At 46.7% G+C, this 15,101-nt stretch overlaps 1 protein-coding gene across 1 annotated transcript in view; it reads left to right on the top strand.

The window, feature by feature from the left end:
- The window catches only part of PARVA (parvin alpha), a 165,439-nt gene that overhangs the window by 929 nt on the left and 149,409 nt on the right, over positions 1–15,101 (top strand). The gene's annotated exons all lie outside the window — the stretch shown is intronic.

Genomic DNA, 15,101 nt, shown 5'->3' with positions numbered 1-15,101 from the left:
GTAAAAAGAAAAAAAAAAAAAGCATCGTCTTTTCCCCACCAACCAGGGTGAAATGAAGCGCCCCCCCCCCCCCCCCATGTGCATGTAAGATATTTTGTCTCATTGGCAGATGTCACATCCCGGTGTTTGGTTTGAACACCGAAGTGAGGTTCAGAGGAAGCTCTAGCGTAGATGCGTAGATGGAACCTTTCCTACACTGCTTTGCTGGTTTGGGAATAACCGTTTTGGAAGGCTGGGGTGGCCGGGGCGTAAAGCAAGTTCCCTGTTCCTGATTATCCTAGAGCATCAAAGAGGACTTCCGTGCTGAGACATTGGGCTTCATACAAAGAGCTAAACGTCTGTTTTCTGTGTTGGAGGGAGAAGCAGCAGAACGCATCCCCCGAAATGTTTCTCCTGGTTTGGCTATCTTGGTAAACCGCTGCCTGCGAAGCGTACAACTGGGAGCAAATCATGGCTTAGAAAGGCCCCTTTTGCCCTCCTTTTGCCTACTGTGTTCCTCCTGTGGGCTCTCCAGCTAAGAATAAACAACTCAGAATCTCTGAAGCTCCGTGACCTACCACATGTGCTCAGCCCACCTTTGCGACTCTTTAGAAAAGTTTATTTGTAAAATTGCACAGTTTGTGGGGCCAGGAGAAGGAGAACGATGGTGGCCTTTCACGTTTTCCCGAGTGGATTAGCCTGTTTCCCGAAGTCTTCCCTTCACCAGTACAAGCATCTTCTGTTCCAGGAGGTGGTCCTCATAGGCATGATTCTATGGCCTGCTGGCTTCCCATCCCTTCCGTTGCATTTGGGAGCCCTGCAGGAAACAGAAGGTCAACTCAGTTGGGATTTTGAAAATACTATAGAGAAGGGACTATTTTCAGAGGTGAGGGCAGGGGTAGGCGAAACCAGAAAGGATAATGAGGAACCTAGCAACAGACATGTGGAAGCTGTTACCACTCCTAGACCTGGGGTGTAGGGACAGGGGAGCCCACCAGAACCCACAGAGAGCTGGAGCTATGGAAGGGGGGCTGCCTGGCAGGAAGTGTAGCTGTAGAGGGACGCAGCGACTGTCAGTAATGTGCAGATAGAGCAGGGAGCCATTGGCACAGGACATACTCTGCGTCTTCTCTCTTCTTCCCCTTGAATCCCTTGCAGGTGCTTCTGATTGGCTGGGCCCAGTGGAAAGTCACCCGGGCAAGGTATCTGGACACCTGCAGTGTGTAGGGGTCAGCTCCCTCAGGGCAAGGAGCAGAGCAGAGATCATAATGGGGAGTGGGGGTGCAAATAACCAGCAGGCCCTTTCAGAGTGAGCTGCCCAGAAGCCCGCATACCTTGCTGTGCTCTAGTCCTGCCCACCCAGCTTAGAACAGGGCTGTCCCCTCCTTTGTTCTAGCACAGACACCAGGTTCTAGTAATGCAGCCAAGGCTGCTTTTCCTTATTTTGTCAGCTGTATCACACTGTTCTCTCTTGTCGCTACCAATTTACTCAAAAGCATTTTTGTGTTGCTCCTGAACCATCCCCTTCCCTATCTCAGATTTGCGCAATTGGGGATTTAAAACCAGGTGCTAATGTTTATCTTTGCTATACTTAACTGTTAAGTCCTGATTCTGTTATTCAGCCTATTAACTAATCCAGGAGAGATAAATGGTGAGTTGGCTGCTTCTGAAGAAGCCCACCACCCCCCAGCCCCAGCTGCTTGCCGCTGCAGGTGGTAGTTCTGCGAGCCCAAAGAAGGCAGCTGAGTTGGTCTGAAATGACCTGCTCTTGGTGAGCGTGTGCTGGATCTCAGTGATCAGTGCTTGACCTTTCCCAGGTCCTGCTTCAGTAACAGTAACCATCACTTCAGTAACAGTAAGGCTAGATCTTACTCTGGATCTTGTATAAACTCACAGCTCTGTGCTTTGCAGAAACTGCTTTCTTCTATCAACCCCCCCCCCCATGTTCTAGAACGTGATTCTTCAAGGTCACTGATGTTAGCCTATCCACATATTATCCCAGTGCTTGAGCACTGAATTTTCCTGGCTCCACAGACTGCCATTCACTCACTTGACAACTGTTGTGTCCCACGGTAGGACACAAAGATTGGAAACACATAATACATGTTAGAATATTTTAGTCAATAATTTCATATAAAAATAGGTCTTCCTACAAATACCTACTACGTACATCATAGAATGACTATAAAGTCTCATAAGACTACGTCAAAAGTAGTCATCACTCCTGTGTTTTCAATAAGAAGAAGCAACCTTAGAGAAAATGGAGGTTAAAAGTGGGGTCTTTGGGACCAGACACCTTTGGGTTTGTTTCCTGTCCAGCCCTGTATTTATTGCTGTGACTTAGGACAGCGTCCTTATCTCTTGAAGTCTCTGTTTCTTCATCTATAAAGTGGGAATAAAGTATGTAATATGCATAGCATGATATGAATAATGAATGGTAGCTCTTAAAATTGATAGCTCAATTTGACCTAGTCTTTAAAATTTGAAATAGTCTTTTTGTTACAGACTGCAGAACATTTTACAGGTTCTGCAGACAGCCTGGTAGCTCATGACTGTGTGAAGCCCTGGTAACCCTGCTTTGGTCCCTTTGGAAATTAGAGATCTTTCCTTGCACGTCAGATACTCCTGTTTCCAAAATGTCATATTTCAGCATTTTAAAAAAAATTTATCCATTTGAGAGTGAGTGCATGCATGCGTGTGCATGAGCAGGCAGGGGGGTGCAGAGGGAGAGACCCTCGAGCAGACTCCCACTGACTGTGGAGCCCCAGGTGTGTTCATTTCCACAACGCTGAGATTGTGACCTGAGCCCAAATCTGGAGTCAGACGCTTAACTGACTGAGCCACCTGGGCACCCCATACTTCAGCATTTTAGAATATATAGTCCCATTTTCATGACTTGTCATTGAAGTGGCTTTTGTTCTTCTCTGGATCTTCTCTTTGGCAGTTCCAGCCCTCCTTCGTGCTATATGCAGCCCTCTTGTGTAGGTTCTTAGACTAATCTTTTCAGAGTCCTTTGCCAAAGGGCCACCTTTCATCTTTCTTTCTCCAGATCTGTCCTCAAGACTTGCTCTTTTCAGAGACACCATCTATTTTTTTTTAAGATTTTATTTATTTATTCATGAGACAGAGAGAGAAAGAGAAAGAGGGAGAGACACAGGCAGAGGGAGAAGCAGGAGCTTCTCCTGCTTGGAGGGAGGGAGCCAGATATGGGACCCAATCCCGGGACTCCAGGATCACGCCCTGAGCCGAAGTCAGGTGCTCAACCACTGAGCCACCCAGGCGTACCCCAGGGACATCATCTTGAATTGTATTTGCCAGCTGGAGTTGCCCTCAACTGAGTGAGCAGGAATGATTATTCCTATCACTTATCCATTTATTATCCCTTAGAGTTCCATCTGTCCAGTGCTTGAAGTGTCCAAAAAGGGCTTTAAGAATTTTATAATAATACTTGGACTTACCACTTTGGTCCTCATTGGCCTTCCAGTGTAACTGGGGAAAAATCCCCAAACTCTGCAACATATGTCTGGTTCCAGGAGTGGGGGGAGCCCCCAGCACTGCTGAGCAATCCTCTTCTCCCCGAATCATTTTCCAGAGTGCTGCCTCAAACCCTCACTACTCAAGCTCCCCCCTACACCTTGAGATAGAAAACTGAGTACCAGGTATGAACTTGTTCAATTTCCCTTTCCTTGCCCAGAGCTACACTTCCTTTCACGCTCCTGCATGCTCCTGGCCTGCTCTAGTCTCTTCCAAAAAGGTCCCTTGTCCCCTTGTTTGTGAGGCCCTCCATTTCTGGTCCCTCCTAGACCTGGCATGGCCAGATGCCCTTGGTCTCTTTCATGCTGCTCTACCCCCTAACATTCTATAAATATGCTCAAGTCTTTCCCTTTTTTTTTTTTTATTTTAAGATTTTATTTATTTATTCACGAGAGACAGAGACACAGGCAGAGGGAGAACAGGCTCCATGCACGGAGCCTAATGTGGGACTCGATCCTGGGTCTCCAGGATCACGCCCTGGGCTGAAGGCAGTGCTAAACCCCTGAGCCACCCGGGCTACCCAAGTCTTTCCCATTTGAAGAAGATCTCCTGATACTGGTTTTTTTCTTAAGCTACTCAACCTCCGGTCTTGAAAGAGTTGCTGTAACAGCTTTCCCTTGCTTATCTTCTGGTCACTTCCTGACCCACTATCCTCATTCTTTCAGTAATCATTTACTGAACTCTGAAAAGACTAGTCTAATTTAAATAAGATAAATTGGTAGGTTATGTGCGTTGTATTAGAGTAGTGATAGGTGCTTGAGAGCAAAATAAAGCAGGGAAAGGGAACAGAGTGGTGAGGGTTGAGAGATGGTTGGCAATGTAAAATGGAATGGCTAGAAAAGCCTCTCCTGAGAAGGGTATTTCTGATAAGGACCTGAGGGAGGTGAGGGAGAGAGCCATAAGTATATCTTGGAGAAGAGCACTGCAGACAGAGGGAATGGCACATGCAAAGGTCCTGAGGCAGGAGTGGGCCTGATATGTCAAGGGCCAGGAAGGAGGTCACTGTGATTGGAGGAGAGAGTGGATACAGTTGTGGAAGGTAGTGAGGTCTCAGGGATTAGACTGAGGGTAGGGGTGGGTTGCGCAGGGCGCTGAACACCATTGTATGACTGGGGCCTTTATTCAGAATGAGATGAGCAGGTTTCAAGGGTTTACGTAGAGGACTAACATGACTGCACTTCTGTTCCAGCAGGATCGCTCTGGTGTGGTGCTGAGTGACTGAGCGGACAGAGGTGGAAGCAGGGAGATGAGGTCAGGGGTTGTGGGGACAGTGACCTGAGCCAAAGGCATACTCTCAACTGCTGAGCCACCCAGGTGTCCCTCAAATCCACATCTCAAATCCAGACCTTTCACCTGTAGTCCAGACACATCTGTCCACCATCTCCCGGGTGTATCACTAACTCCTCCAGTTCCACATGCCCTCGAGGGCATTGCTACCTGGGCGCTTGCCCCAATCTCCTCTTCTTCCACCATCCCACCAGTTGTCTAAGGCCGTGGTCTTCCTCTATCCTGGCAACCTCTTCTTAAAGGGCAAATAGTAAACATTCGAGACTTTTCTGGCCCCCGTGCCTGTACTCAATTCTGCCCTTAAGATCATGGACAGTAGGTGATTGAACATGTGTAGCTGTGTTCCAGTAAAATTTGAGTCATGGACCTGGGAATTTGAATGTCATGTAATTTTCATATGTCACAAAATATTCTCATTCTTTCCCAGTCATTTAAAAATGTGAAAACAGGGATGTCCTGGTGTGCTTGGGTGGCTCAGTGGTTTAGCTCCTGCATTCAGCTCAGGGTGTGTTCCTGGAGTCCCGGGATCGAGTCCCACATTGGGCTCCCTGATGGAGCCTGCTTCTCCTTTTGCCTCTGTCTCTGCCTATCTTTCTGTCTCTGTGTCTCTCATGAATAAATAAAATCTTTTTAAAAATTCCAGAACGTTTAAAATAAATAAATAAAAATAAAATAAAAAATGTGAAAACCATTCTTAGCAGGGGGCTGACCAGAAGTAGATGGCAGGCTGGCACAGCCCATGGGTGGCGGTTTGCCCACCCCTGCCCTATTCCGTCCCCATGTGCAGCCCACTCTCCGGGAGGCCTGTGGATTTTGCCTTCCGTCCCCGCCTCAGCTCAGGCCCCAGAACTGCTCTTTGTCATCTTCGAGATTCTTTCATTTCTTTTCTAATTTTACCATTTTTATTTTCCACCTGAAATGTTGCAATATCCATCCCACTAGTCTCCCTGTCTCTGGTCCTTTTTTTGTTCAATTCACCCTTCATGCCTTTGCCAATATACCATTTTTTGGTTTGTTTGTTTGTTTTTTTTAAACACAAAGATAATGCCCTCTTGGGGCAAACTTCTTAAGCATGGTACTTAAGACCTTCTCGGTTGCTCCCCTTCTGGTCTTGCCTCTGTTTCCCTTTCAAAAAACCTCCATTTTAGCCACACCAAACCACTGTATTACCCAAATGCATCATGTTCTTTCATGTGTTTTTAACCTGTATATGTGCTGTTTCATATTTCTGGAATGGAATGACCTTCTCCCTTTCCCTATACAACAAACTCCTACTCAATCATTAAAACCCAGTTCGGATATCCCCTCCTGCTGGATGCCTTCCTTAGCTCCCCCAGGGAGTGAGGTGCTTCCTTCTCTGTGGTCCCCTGCCACCTTGCCCGTGGTTCTGTTGTAGCACTGGCCACGTTGCACCGTGACCATCTGTGGGCGTGCACATCACACACCATGGTGAGAGCCCCCTTCCTGTAGCCCTCCTGCCCAGCGTAATATTTAGCGCATAATGATACCGGAGTTTCCATGCAATGAATTTCCCCATATTTACCTTGGTGAAAATAATCCCCTGCTAACTGGTTGTGTAATCTTAGGCCTTTTCCTCTTTGCCCATTTCTCACATCAGCGAATTAGGCTACATAACCTCTGAGAGCCCTTGCAGCTCTGGTATTCTCTGATTTCTGAGCTCTCATTTCACCAGGCTTCTCTCAAATTCAGTTTTATTGTCTGTGTAGGGTGGTCTGGGAATGACATCATCACAAAGACCTCTTTCTTTCCTCCACTAATGAAGGCACCTCTGTGTCGGGAGGAGGAGATGGGAGCCAGGATAAGCGGGCCCCGGCCCAAGGACACCTCCATATTAGGAGTCGTTGTCTCATGGAATATCTCTATTTGGTTAACAAGCACTGTTCATAATTATGTTTTAGCCATTACTACAGAAGAGATGAAATCCTCGTGTAAACATGTGTAAGCATCTAAAATCCATTGACCATTTACTGTCATGGAAAAAAGAACGCGTTTGGGGAAAGCTCTATAACAATTTTAGTAATTAAAAAAAAACTTTTAAAAATAAAATACTTTAAAAGGGAGTATAAACCTTCTGTTAAGTTTTCAGCGTGCTCTGCAGCCTGAAATCGGACGAACTTCTCCTTCAAAGTGGAAGGTAAAGGTGTTGTCTGATTCCTAGAGCCCCCGGGACAAGGAGACCTCATCTGGCTTAGGTCCCCTCATCCCTTCCATTCTTTTCCCCGTGGTCTCTGGGAGGGCAGGAGCTGTGTCTGGCCTGCTCACATTGGCACCGACGTGCCTCCCAGGCACCAGGTTCTAAACGGATACCCTGCAAAATGGTGAACTAACTGCCTGAATCAGCAGTGGGCATCTGATTCCTCCTGAGGGTGTCCCCAGGTTCCTTTCAACTCTCTCTAACCTTGGATGACCATTCTGGTCCCCTGACTCCATCCAGGCCTCAACTTCTGGCTGTGTGTGCACGTGTGTGTATGTGTGTGATGAACCTGCCTCCTCCGGCCAGGAATCGCTTTATCCTTTGTGGAAGGACATTATCACTTGGCCCTGCTCTTCGATGCTAAGCACGTGCAGGTCCTGGAGACCAGAAGTTTGGGTCCTAGTACCTATGGGCAGTGATGGTGCAGTGGAGGCAGGGAGCCTGCTGGTCAAGGGTGGAGACCGGTCTGAGTGTAGAGGCTGGTATTCTCTGTTTTCATCCCGAAAAGCTTGCTCTGTGGAGATGGCGCTGCACATTTTTGTGACAGTGCTTGAATGATGCAGGACTGAGGTGAAACAGCCTCTGGGCAGAGTCTGGAGGAGACCACAGAAAGGTCTAGATCAAAATTCTGCAAGAGGTTCAGAATACCTGTAATTCCCCAAAGCCTGCTGGTTCTCCTCTCCGACCTGCCTGTCCTTTCCTGAGCTTCTCAGCTTCCATCCCTCACTAGGTGCCAGGGAAATCTGAAAACCAGCCAGAGCAGGGCCTCCATCATTACTCCGTAGCAAAGGCGCTCCATCCCTGCAATGCTCCCCACTCGGACCCACCAGGGAAAAGGACCTACTCGAAGGAGAGGCTGGCCCGATGCACCGTCTGTGAATTGTAGCTGCTTCACCTTTGCTCTGGCCTGGGATCTGCATTTGCACGGAGTTCTGATCGCCGGAGGACTTGCCCCAAATCTGGTTCCACTAGCATTTACTGAGCGATAATTCTATTTGCTGTGAACACACCAGCCTGCCAAAGCCTTAGAAAAACCCCCTCTGTGGCTGGAGTCCTTCTGTTCCCTTCAAACCAGCCTGAGGGAGAAGTTAGGCCATGGGCAGGAGAAGCAGTGAACTTAATCAGTTGAAACAGAAGTAGTCTTTACTACCGTGTACTCTCTTGGGGGAAAGAAAAATGAACTGAAATGCTTAGCATCAAATTTTTTTTAAAGTGTGTGTGTGTGTGTTTTTTTCCCATTGTAAAACTAACCAATGCTTCTGGGATTCATGGGAATAGAAAACAGCCATGCAAGTTCCACCTCCCAGAGACAATCACTATTAGAATTTTTATTTATTTCTATCTAGTCTTTTTCTTCATTATGCCTTTTTTCTTTTTTTAAAAAATAATTTGTAAGTATGCTGTGTATATTATATAGATCAAAATTCTGTTATTTTTCATTTTATGAATATATTTTGTGTTGCAAATCTTAGAAAACCTACTTTTTATAGGTGCATAGTATTCCTTGAGTGAATGTCCTCTTGCTTGTGTAATCATTTCTTTCAGTCTTTTTTCCCTAGAAATAAGGTTGCCTAAAAAAACTTTTTAAAAAAATTAATAATTTTCATTGGCTAGAGCCCCATAAGTACAGTTATAGGGTCAAAAGGTGACAGTTGTCTTGCTTAATTAATACTGATAGTTTATCTTTGATAGTCAGAGAGAGAGAACCCTGCTTTTGGGTCTGGTAGTCTTCCCAGTAGGCTGAAAGTAAAATCAGCATTGTTAGACGGAAGGTTTCTGTTTGCTGAGGATAATGGGTCAGGGGAGTGCAGATTTCCCTCCTGGCTGGCCAGTAACATGTTCACAGTAAGCTCTAGTACAGGCAGGTATTTATTCCAGAACATTCTCTTGAGGCCATCCTTTCATCCATATGTGGCCCAGTGTATCATCCTAAGTACCCACTCTTCTAACAGGGCCCAAGGTGCCTTGGGAAGGGTCGTCCTTGAAGTTCTCCTGGGAGTCACAGCCACTCCCTGCCCCGCTGAGTTCTCACCACTTCATGTGAGACCCAGTGAAGGTTTGGTCAAGGAGTCCCTCCTTATCTTAATCCCTTCCTCCCTACTTCCCAATTTCTGAATTCTTGGACTTGCCGCACACTCGGTAACCACAACTGGAGGGTCACGGCAAGACTGTGAGCTAAGGGCTACGGTGGACAAATTAAAGTTGCTGGGGTTGAGGACTCCTTAGGAGACCTGGTGCTTGCAAGCTGGGTCTTGAAGCCAGAGGAAGAAACCCCTCCCTGCCCCAGGCTGACAAGAGAAGGGATAGGACTCGGAGCCTTCTGATTTTCAGATGAATTTTGACAAGAGTGGGTTGGGCTGATGCCTCCAGGGCTCAGTTTCCTCAACCTGCATTAGGAGTCAGCAGTCAGGTGTCTCATTTCATCTGCTAAGAGTGGATCTGAGCCAGTTGGAGCATGTAATGATCACACCCAGCACCCCAGGGAGCATTTCTGGGGAGTCGCTTGTGGAGGCAGCCTCCCTCCCTGGGAGTGGTGTGTCAGGGCATTTATTTCATCTTTGAATCATACTCTATTCCCTTCACTCATTCCCTTATCTCTTTTAAAATCCAGTGGCCCCTCCCCTCTTCTGTGAAAAACCCCATCTGACACCGAGGAGCCATGAATGATGCTCTTCGTGAAAACACAGCCAGTCTCCTGGGGATGATGATGATGTGGGACTACAAAAAAGTGAGGCTACAGGCCTATTTCTGCTCCCTCCGTGACACAAACCCAGGTCGCAGGGCTCCTCCAAACACCAAGGTGCTCTGTGGAGCAGGCTCTGCACTTTCTTCTTCCCAGGATATATTTGTCAGTAGAACCACTGATCTGCCAATTGCAGTATTACATTGAGTTTTCAACTCAACATGATGATTTCTTTTTTTTTTTTTTTTTAATTTTATTTATTTATGGGAGAGAGAGAGAGAGAAGCAGGCTCCACGCCGGGAGCCCGATGCGGAACTCCTGAGACTCCAGAATCATGCCCCGGGCCAAAGGCAGGTGCTAAACCGCTGAGCCATCCAGGGATCCCCAGCTTAATGATTCTAAAGTGGTTTTTGTCTTTGCTAACATGGCTTTGGCCATAGGGCATGCTGGGAGTCCCTGTGGAGAGGCGGAATGAGAGAGGGGTTCAGGAGGAGGGTCTGAGGCCCCAAACTCCAAGTTTTGGGGATTCCAGGTTTGTTGGGGCAGGCGTTGAAGTGACAGGGTGCAGAACTTCTTGGCTTCTCTTGGGTGCCTGGGTTCTGAATCCAGAAGGCTTTTCCAAGTCCAGGGTGGGGTCCCCGGTTCAGGGGCCTGGGAGCAGACACTGGCAGAAACTTATTAGCAGGCAAGTCAGGACCTTGGCTGAGTAGATGAGGGGCAGGTGTAGGCCACAGCCTCAGCGTGGACGCATGACTCACTAGCCCCAAAAGTGAGGGCCTGCCAGTGCCTACCCAGGAAGCCTGGGTCCTGCCTCGCTCATCCCACCCCCTGTCGTAGCCTCCAGGCTTGGAAATAAGCTTTCTTCTCAGTGGAGAGGGTTTTTTTCTATTTGCCGTAAGCCTGAGCTATCCCTGACTCCCAGCCCTGGTGGGGCCAGCCTGTAGATGACAGGTAGTTAACAGTGACAGCCGGGTTCTAGAAGCAGGGGCAGCGGGAACCAACAGTTTTGATGCTGTTTGCAAAACACAAAAAGAGGGTAACACAATTGCAGTTTAAAGCAACCCAGGACACAGGAAAGCGCAGAAATAGCCCTTTGCAAGGAGTAGCAACTGCTTCTTTGCTGACAGTCGCAGGGCCTCTCTGGGTGGACTCAGTAGCCCCTCCAGCACACATGTCCAAGTGCCTGGAGAACAGAACGATCCCTTGGCCTGCCTTTCCTCCACGGCCTGTCATTATGGTAAATTACGAGGCTCCCACGATGACTATGGAGAGGCGGATTGATTTGTTCCCTTGTGATTGTCGCCCTGCTCAACTTGGCCCGGGTGATGGGCACCCAGATTTCACACCTTGTAATGGCCCTGCCAGGGGTGGATGTTAGCACAATTGGGACCTGACGCTTCAATAAATCTGAGACATTCTGCTGTGGAGATCAAAGTTCAGAATTGCTTAAATTGGTGTTGGAGCAGGTGGGAAGCAGGAGTCCAGGGCCATGAATTGGATAGATAGCAATTGTCGTTCAATTTGTAAGGCCTGAATGTCAGCTTTTCAAATGATATGACATCAATTTAAGTGATTTGGGCTCCCAGCTACGCAGCCTATTTAGTATGACTGGTCTTGGGAAGTGTGATTCATGGTCCAGCTTATGCTCTTAAAGGGGTGGGGTGTCTGGGGAGGTTGCTTGGGGGAACCAACCCTGCTTGTACCTCCGGGGTTGGACAGTGGTGTGTGTGGAGGGTTGGTATCGTTGGGTTATCAGTGTTCATGGGAGTGTGGATGACAATTTCACCCCCTACTTGGATGTGTTGGTAACCCCCAAACTCCATTTCCAGCCATGACCTCTCTCCTGAGCTTTAGACTCATTAACGTGTGCTTGTCACAGCATTGTTGCTTGTGCACAGAGGTGAAGCTGCATTTTAACACAGGGCATGTCATTCTCAAAGGCTTCGGATGAGGTGGGGATGTGCTGTGGTTTCTGATGGCAGCTCGAGTCCGGAGGAGAGGTGATTTGATTTTTATGAAGGAATGGTACCCTTTTTTTGTTTTTATATTGCAGCTTTATTGAGGTACAATTCACCCATTTACACAGTTTAATTCTGTGGTGTTTTAGCAGATTCAAGTTGTGTGACCATTGACACAATTCTAGAACATTTTCATCACCCCGAAAAGGGACCTTGTATCCATTAGCAGTTACCCCATCTTCCCTCCCTATTCCCTTACCACCCCCCAGGAGCCACTGATCTATATCCTACCTCCAGATTTGCCTATTCTTGGACATTCCATATAAATGGAATCATACAGTCAATATGTGGTCTTTTGCAATTGGCTTTTTTTTTTTACCAAGGATAGGATTTTCAAGGTTCATCTGTGTAGTAGCATATATGAGTACTTCGTTTCTTTTCATGACTGAAAAATAGTCTGTTAGTTGGATAATACCACATTTTGTTTATCCATTCATCAGTTGATGGACATTTTGATTGCACTTTTTTGCTGTAGTAAATAATGTAGCTCGTTGTTTTCATGTACAAATTTTTGTGTGGACATATGTTTTCATTTTTCTTGAGTCCAAGAGAATATGTTTCACGTTTTAAAGAACGGCCAGGCTGTTTTCCAAAGGGGCTACACCATGTAATGCTCCCACCAGCAGTGCAGGGCTGGATCCAGTGTCTCCATATCCCCACCGACACTTGTTACTATCTTTCTTTTTTGATTGTAGCCAGCCTGGTGGGGTGAAGTGTAGCTCCCTGTGGTTCTCATTTGCATTTCCCTGAAAGGTCCTGATGTTGATCATCTTTTCATGTGCTTCTTGAACATTTGTAGATCTTCTTGGGTGCAACAGTTTTTAAGGTCCATAGAGTTCAGTGCACATCTCCTCAGTCCTGAGCATGAAGAGAGCTCTGGCTGCTAACCCAGAAAGGTACACACACGCCAAGAAAGTCTCATCCTTACACTTTTTCAGTGTTGGCAGGGAGTGCCAGAGACTTGCTGCATCCTGTATGAGGTGTAATTCGTCTTGCAGAATGACTGTATTCCTGAAATATTTCCTGTTAGGCAGATTGTCATAATTCTGTTATACCACTGGCTTTCATTATTAAATTGGAAATTGATTGGAATACAATTTTAGGCCCAAATTGTGGATGTGGAAATTCTTGATGGTATATCATTACATTTCAAATAATAATACTAAAAACAATGATGATACCATAAGTGCATCAGGGTAAGCGCTTACACAGTGCTGTATGGGCCCAGCAATGTAGCAGATGCTTTAGATATATTAATATTTGATCATCTTAACAACCCCATGAAATAGGTATTATTAGCAGCTTTGATCCTTTCCAGGTGGGGAAAGTGAAGGACAGGGAGGCCAGGAAACTTGCCCAAGGTCACGGCTACTGTACTAGTTAAGGTAACACTAGTTGCTGTTAACAGATAAGCTCCAGATTCTCAGACGTTTAACATAATAAAAATCTTTTTCGTGCTTATAGCAGAACCCCATGACATCAATCTTTTTTTTTTTAAAGATTTTTATTTATTTATTCATGAGAGACACACACACACACAGAGAGAGAGAGAGAGAGAGAGAGAGAGAGAGGAAGAGACACGGGCAGAGGGAGAAGCAGGCTCCATGCAAGGAGCCCGATGTGGGACTCGATCCCGGATCTCCAGGATCATGCCCTAGGCCAAAGGCAGCACTAAACTGCTGAGCTACCCGGGGTTGACCCTCTTTTTTTTTGCAACTGATTTCTATACCCCATGTGGAGATCGAACTCACTACCCCAAGATCAGGAGTCACATCGTCTACTAACTGAACCAGCCAGCCCCCACCTCCAGCCACCTTCATTGGATTGCGTTCCACATGGTCATTCAGGAATCCAGGGGCCTTTCATCTTACTGTTCTTCTTCTTCCAGGTTCTTTGAGTCCTCACAAACCGATCAAGGGGGCCTAGTGAGAAAGAGAGCAAGACTTCAGTGGGAGGTTTTTACCTGCCAGGCATAGACTTGATGCATATCACTTCTGCCCAATTACCCCTGGCCAGAGTTTAGTTATGTGGCCACACTTCAGTGCAAGAGAGGCAAAGAAACATAGTTGTCTGCTCAAGAGGGAAAGGAAAGGAATTTTGGCAGATACATGCATCATTTTGCCATTGCTAGCAAATGGAAGCTCTGGGAACTGAAACTGGGCAGTCTGGCTCCAGAGACTTGCTCTTAACTAGAACATTCTACTACCGTATCGTGAACAACAGCTCAAAGTCGGAAAAATGTGGAGTGTTACACCGCTTTTTACTCTGTTTTCTTCCCACCTGTGTGTGTATTTGGTTGCCTAGATGCTGTGTTTGGGAATTCTATCAAAGTCATTGCCTTTCCATACTGGGCTCTGTTCGATACATTTTACATGGTCTATTTCACTGAATCCTCACAATTACCCCCATGAGATAGGGGATTATTATTATTCCCCTTTTCTAGGCGAGGAGGCTAAAGCCAAGCACTTGGGTATGAGTCTGGGCGTAAGTAAGCAGCATCTCTGGGCTTCAGGGGCCTTACACGAAACCACAGAGCAAGGCAGGGCTTGAAGGGGAGGTGAGAGAAGATGAGAAAGCCAAAGCCACCAAACCCCAGCTAGAATCTTGTTTGGATCCTGCTTTGGAAACATCAACTTCTACAAATGATTTGTGGAACAATCAGGGAAAAACGAACGCTCACTGGAGATTTGATGATATGGATGAATCATTATTAAACTTGTAGGGTGTGAGAATGGTCTCAAAGTCATGTTAAAAAAGAAGAAAGTCCTTATCTCTTCCAAGTCCATACTGAAATGTTCGGTGGATGGCCTGATAACGTGCCTAGGAGTTGCTTTGGATAATGCAGCGCAGGGGTTGAGGTGTAGCTGGACAACAGGGGGCCACAGATTGCTCATTATTGCAAAACGACATGGATACATGGTGGTTTGTTGTACGAGTCTCTCACTGTGGGGTATATTTGCAATTTTCTATAACAATACAATAAAAAAAAGAAGACGACTTTAACGAATGGACTTCCTGTAGCGCCCTGGCTTGAAGTGATGGGGCTGGGCTCAGAGCATGGAACGTGTCCATTAAGAACAGCTGAGTAGAGATGCCTGCGTGGCTCAGTGGTTGAGCATCTGCCTTCAGCCCAAGGCATGATCTTGGAGTACTGGAATCGAGTCCCTTGTTGGGCTCCCTACATGGAGCCTGCTTCTCCCTCTGCCTGTGTCTCTGCCTCTCTCTCTCTCTCTCTGTCTCTCATGAATAAATAAACAGAATCTTTAAAAAAAAAAAAAAAAAGAACAGCTGAGCAGCCTGGCATGTTTTCTAAAGCAGGTCTTCAGGGACTGTGTTTGGGAGCCACCGGCCTGTGTTTGAATTCTGATTCTGAGATTGTCCCAGG

Source organism: Vulpes vulpes, chromosome 11 (genome assembly GCF_048418805.1).
Source record: "Vulpes vulpes isolate BD-2025 chromosome 11, VulVul3, whole genome shotgun sequence".
NCBI lineage: Eukaryota > Metazoa > Chordata > Mammalia > Carnivora > Canidae > Vulpes > Vulpes vulpes.
The sequence above is the reverse complement of the archived record's forward strand: the minus strand, read 5'-3'. Positions and strand labels throughout refer to the sequence as shown.